This window comes from Mus caroli, chromosome 4 (genome assembly GCF_900094665.2).
Source record: "Mus caroli chromosome 4, CAROLI_EIJ_v1.1, whole genome shotgun sequence".
NCBI lineage: Eukaryota > Metazoa > Chordata > Mammalia > Rodentia > Muridae > Mus > Mus caroli.
Window position 1 is genome coordinate 6,938,566 of NC_034573.1, and position 6,045 is coordinate 6,944,610.

Consider the following 6,045-nt stretch of genomic DNA (forward strand, 5'->3'; position numbering starts at 1 on the left):
CTCTCTCTCTCTCTCTCTCTCTCTCTCTCTCTCTCTCTCTTTCCCTCCCTCCCTCTTTCTCTCTCTGAATAAATGTGGGGTTATTTTTAATTTTAGATCCGATTTCACTTAACATTCTTTTTTTTTTAAAGATTGATTGATTGATTATATGTAAGTACACTGTAGCTGTCCTCAGACACTCCAGAAGAGGGAGTCAGATCTCATTATAGATGGTTGTGAGCCATCATGTAGTTGCTGGGATTTGAACTCCTGACCTTCGGAAGAGCAGTCGGGTGCTCTTACCCACTGAGCCATCTCACCAGCCCCTCACTTAACATTCTTAATGGAGGCAGTAAAAACGATTAACTTTGTAAATCTCAGTCCTCAAAAGTACATTTTAATGTAACCTTTTTCTTAGAATTATTATTTTATGTGCATGGGTGTTTTGCCTGCTTGGTATCTACTCCTTTTGAGTGTGACTTCTTTTTGCTCTAGAGATTTCAGGAGTGCTCTTAGTTTGCTAGTATGTTTCTTTATGTGGTCACTCAGTGCTGTGGATTACCACTCTGAGCCACCTTCATTGTCCCGTAGGTTTTGGATGTGTTGTTTTCACTTTCATTCAATTCTAGAAAGTCTTTCATCTCTTTCCTAATTTCTGTCTTTAATCGCTCTTTATTCAATAGTGAGTTCAGTTTCTATGACTTTGTAAGCTTTCTGTTGACGCTCATATCCAGCTTTAATCCATGGCGGTCAGAGAGTATAACGGTTGTTATTTTCATTTTCTTGTGTTTGTTGCGGCTTGGTTTGTATCTGAGTATACGGTCATTTTTGGAGAATGTTCCATGAGGTGCTGAGAGGATGGTATATTGTGTTTGGATGACAATCTACAACTGTCTGTTAGATCCACTTGACTCACGATTCAGCAATGCTTGAGCATTGCTCTGCTTAGCTTTGTCTGTTAGTGCGAGTTGGGTACTGAAGTCTCCACTATCATTGTGTGTGTCAATGTGGGGTTTAAGCTATAGTAGTAGTATAAATATAGTAGTGTTCATTTTATGAACTTGGATGCCCTTGTGTTTTGGTGCACAGATGTTAAAAATTGCAGGGTCCTCATAGTGGATTTCTTCCTTTGATGAGTGTGTAGTGTCCTTTCTTCTGATTATTTTTGGTTTGAAGTCATTTGGGTAGATATAAAAATGGCTACAGCAACTTGCTTCTTAGGTTCATTTGCTTGGAATATCTTTTTCCATTATTTTTCCCTGAAGTGATGTCGATCTTTGATGTTAAGGTATGTTTGTTTCTTGGATGTAGCAGAAGGCATGGACTCTGTTTTCACATCCATTCTGTTAGTCTATATCTTTTTATTGAGGGATTAAGTCTGCTTAATATTGATATGTTGAAATATATTAGTGAACAGTGTATATTGATATATCAATGAACAGTGTTTATTTGTTGCTCTGTGTGTGTGTGTGTGTGTGTGTGTGTGTGTGTGTGTGTGTGTGTGTGTGTGCTGATTTTGCTTGTCTAGGATTATTTATCCCCTGTGTTTTCCTGGGTATGTTAACCTCTTTGGGTTAGAGTTTTCCTTCTGACATGTTCTATAGGGCTGCATTTGTAGATATATGTCACTTAAATTTGATTTTATCATGGAATGTTTTATTCTCTCCATCTATGATCATTGAAATATATGCTGGGTATAGTAGTTTGGGATGGCATATGTGGTCTCTTAGCGTGTCTAGAATATCCTTTCAGGCCCTTCTGGCTTTTAGGTTTAACTCTAATAAGTCTGCCTTCATATGTTACTTGGTCTTTTTTCCCTTGCAACTTTTAATATTCTTTCTTTGTTCTGTGGGTTTAGTTTTTGATTGTGATGTGCCGAGCAGGCTCTCCTTTCTGGTGTAGCATTAGTTAGTGTCTGTATGTTTCTGGTGTAGCATTAGTTGGTGTCTGTCTGTTTCTTGTACTTGGGTGGGCATCTCCTCTTCTAGGTTAAGCACATGTTTTTCCATGATTGCGTTGAAAATGTTTTCTTCTGTGCCTTTCACCTATATTTCTTCCCAATCCTTTATTCCTATTATTGTTAGATTTGGTCTTTTCACAGTGTCCCAGATTTCCTGGATGTTTTGTGCCATAAATTTTTTAGATTAGCATTTTCTTTGGATCAAAGTATCCTTTTCTTCATTCTTCTCTTCAGCGACTGAGAGTCTCTCTTGTATTCTGTTGCTGATGCTTACCTCTGAGGGTCCTGTTTGAGCTACATTTTTTTCCAGATTTTCTTCAGTTTGGGTTTTCTTTACTAATTCTATTTCCACTTTCAGGTGTTAAGCTGTTTTATTCATTCCACTGTTTGTGTTTTCATAGATTTCTTTAAGGGATTTATTCATGTCTTCTTTTAGGTCTTTTTCTTGTGCTTCGGCTATATTGCAATTTTCAGGGCCTGCTGAGTGTAGTATGGTTCCTTGACTCTAGATGAGAAATATTGTCCTAGAATGCTGTTGTTGTGTTTGTTCATTAGCACCTAGGCGTCTGGATTTGGGAAGGTTGTAACTCTAGGTGCTGATATCTGGTCTTGTCTTTGTTGGGTAGATGTTTTAGGAGAGAGTGGTGGTTGGGTACTGCCTGGTAAGAAACTCTTCTGGGATCCAGATAGGTGTGGACAGTGTTTCCCTGGTGGGAGTCGTATTATTAGATGTTTTAATTGACTTGCAAGAGTACTAGAAGTTCTGGAGAAACTGCTAACACAGAGTGACCAGGAACACTGGAGATCATGCAGATGATTTTCCAGGTGAGCATCTGCTTCTAAAGATGTCAATAACGTAACCATCACACTTGGAAACTGTCACAACTGCTTAGCCTGTGTAGTCAGTCTGCTGTGGAATTCTGTGTTCTTCACGGCATCCAAGTCCTTGGAAACCAGTCCCAGCTCATATTTGTATTGAGGTAAAATAATTTTCAGAAACAGAAAACCAGTAGGGAATATTTATCATTCAGAACTTTAGTCTTTGTAATAGACTAAGAATACATTACATCACATTAGAATAAGATTATAATATCAGCTATGTAAATCAATCTCAAGTGTTGTGCAGTAAGGAACAATTTTTATGGGATTGAGGCTTCAACTCAAGTTGTACAGCTCAATATTTGGTTTCCCTTTCATTCTCAGCACGTTGTTACTGAGAAGAGCCACTGGAATAAATATTTGCTGGTCATCCCACTATGCTTTCGTTCCATCTGTTGCCTTGGATCTAAGCAAGTATTCAACTAGTCTTCTAAACCCATTAATAGATGAACAGTGAAAACAAGCCACTGCAAGGATTTTTATGAAGCAGGAAACCCACACAGAGATTTAATTTTGTAAATAAGTATTCACCAAGAAGAATAATACATGAGAAGTAATAGGGAAGGGATGAGAGAGAATCAGTAGAGGATGTGACGATAGGATAGGATAGGATAGGATAGGATAGGATAGGATAGGATAGGATAGGATAGGATAGAATAGAATAGAATAGAATAGAATAGAATAGAATAGAATAGAATAGAATAGAATAGAATAGGAATAGGAATAGGAATAGAAGGCAACATGACCCCAAACTCCAATCTACGAGAGAGATGGGGAAGTGAAGAAGAGATCATCCTGAAGGGCATCCTCATGTAGCCTCAGCTTTCAATAACACAAGGAGAATGTATTGGGGAACCTGAGAGCAACTCTCTTTCTCTCTGTCTGTCTGTCTGTCTGTCTGTCTGTCTCTGTCTCTCTGTCTGTCTCACACACACACACACCTATAATTCTTTTAATTAGTATGTTTTTCAACTACTCTGTCTTGATGAGTGAGTTAGGAAATTCAGGTTCTGATGTGTTTACAAAAGATAAGGGTGGGATATGTTTTGTGGGTGTGTGGTGAAGTGTGGAGAGAGAAGGAGAAGGAGGGGGAGGAGGAAGAGGAGAAGTGAAGTAGAGGCCAGCCAGTTTTGTCCACTGTGTTTCACAGTGGTTATACTACAATCCAGGCAGCCTCTTGTAGCTGTGTCCAAATCTTCTGAGACCTTGTGGGTAAACTGTTAGGCTTTGAGAGATTCTCTCTGTCGTAAACTTAAGTATATTAATAAATTAGCAGATTTCTGACAAGATTGAGGGCTATATCAATGATCATATCCGAATAGAACACACCATAATTTAATGGCAATAGGAAAAATCATTATTTATCAAGACAGGATAGGAACGAAAATCTTAAGTAACCTTGATAGGTTGTATAAGTAAAGAAAGACACATTTTATATTAGCAGAGAAACACTTGGCTTTCATTAGTAGAGAAACACTTGGCTTAGAGTTGGTGTGGAGTGTATAAGAAATAAGAAATAAAAAAGCTGGCAGCAGTGGCATAAGATCGCGGTGTCAAAAAGTGAGTTTGTCCAGGCGAGTTCAGGCCTGTGACATGAACTGAGCCAGGAAGCCATGAGAACAGGCTGGGGACGGGCACGTATCACTAGTGAAATCGATTGTAAAGAGAGCAGGCTGGTCCACAGACAAACGCATGCATGTATGTGTGGTTGAGACACCAGGAACCACGATTACAAAGTGTGTTCCCCAGGTAGCACAGGGTCATAGCACCACTGAACAGCAGCGGAGCAGAGCTTCCACCAGGCAGCTGGAAGCTGCAGCCTAGTACTTCCTGCTGTGCTGCTGTGGGCAGGCGCTGGCTGCCTAGCCCAGCCTGTCAGAGTCTGCAAGCTATTCCTGTGGCAGGGAGCCGGTCTAGTCACTCACTTCTCCGAGTTCAGGGCAGAGAGAGAGGGAAAGAGAGGGGTTCACACAAGGTGTGTGCGAGTGTGAACAAGCACAGGTCGAGCCTGCACTCAGGAACACATCTTCTCAGTGAACAGAGTTCAAAGGGGACAGGGTGAAAGCTGTTTTTCTTGCAGCTGCAGTGGGCAGAGTGCAGGAGCAGAGTCCTGGACAGAGAGAAAGAACTTGCTCGCATGGGAGGGAGGATGATCATGTGCATTGAAAAGTAAGGGTCTCAGCAGAGTCCCTGGCAGGACACAAGGGACAGGGCCAGACCCACTTTTCATGGAGCGAACCAGGAGCAGAGCTGTCGTGGGCTGGCAGGGCAGCAGCAGTAGGCACCGGGAGCAAGGGAGTAAGCGAATAGGGGAGGGGAGCCTGAGCAATTCAGGGAGCCTGAGCAATTCAGGAAGCAAGCAAATGAGAGAGGGGTTTGGGGAGTGCCAGTTTAGTGGTCTTATAGAGGTATTGCTTTCTGCTTACTGTGACTAAACCAAGACATCCCAGTAAGTAGGGACAAGGCAGCAAAGACAGAACCATGGGTGAGAGAAGGGTTATTAGCTTGTCCTACCAGCGTCCTGAGGGCATCATCAATAACCAGAGATTTCTAGCACAGGCCAGACCACCAGGTTGTCATGTGATAGGCTGGGGGCTACTCTCTGGGCTGGTGTCCCTGAGCTACAGAGAGCAGTTCACCCAGGCCTGGGATTTCTCAGCAGTGAGAAACTGTCTCAAAGGAAAGAGGAAAATCTCACCCAAGGGAAAAAGTCCTAGAACTAGGGTCAGTGAAAAGATTTAATGTCTCCATCCTCAAGGGCAACACAGGGGTAGCTCTGAGCTTAAGAACTCTCCCCTGGGACCATACGGACATTTACTCTGACCAGTGGTGAGCCGGAGCTTACTAGTTCTCCGAAGTTTGGATCTCCATGTGGATGCAAACCTGCAGAGTTTCTAAATCAAGAGTCACAGCTTTATATGACGTGTTTATAAACCGGGCGTGGTGGCGCACGCCTTTAATCCCAGCACTTGAGATGCAGAGGCAGGCGAATTTCTGAGTTCGAGGCCAGCCTGGTCTACAAAGTGAGTTCCAGGACAGCCAGGACTACACAGAGAAACTCTGTCTCAAAAAACAAAAACAAACAAACAAAACAAAAGATAAAGAAGGGGGATATGTTCTATGGAGATGTAGTCAGTTATGGGGAAGGAGCTCTGCGGGCCCATGTTGAGGCATCCCTTCCCCCTGAGAGACCCCACACACGGAGTGATATAGTATAGAATAGTGTT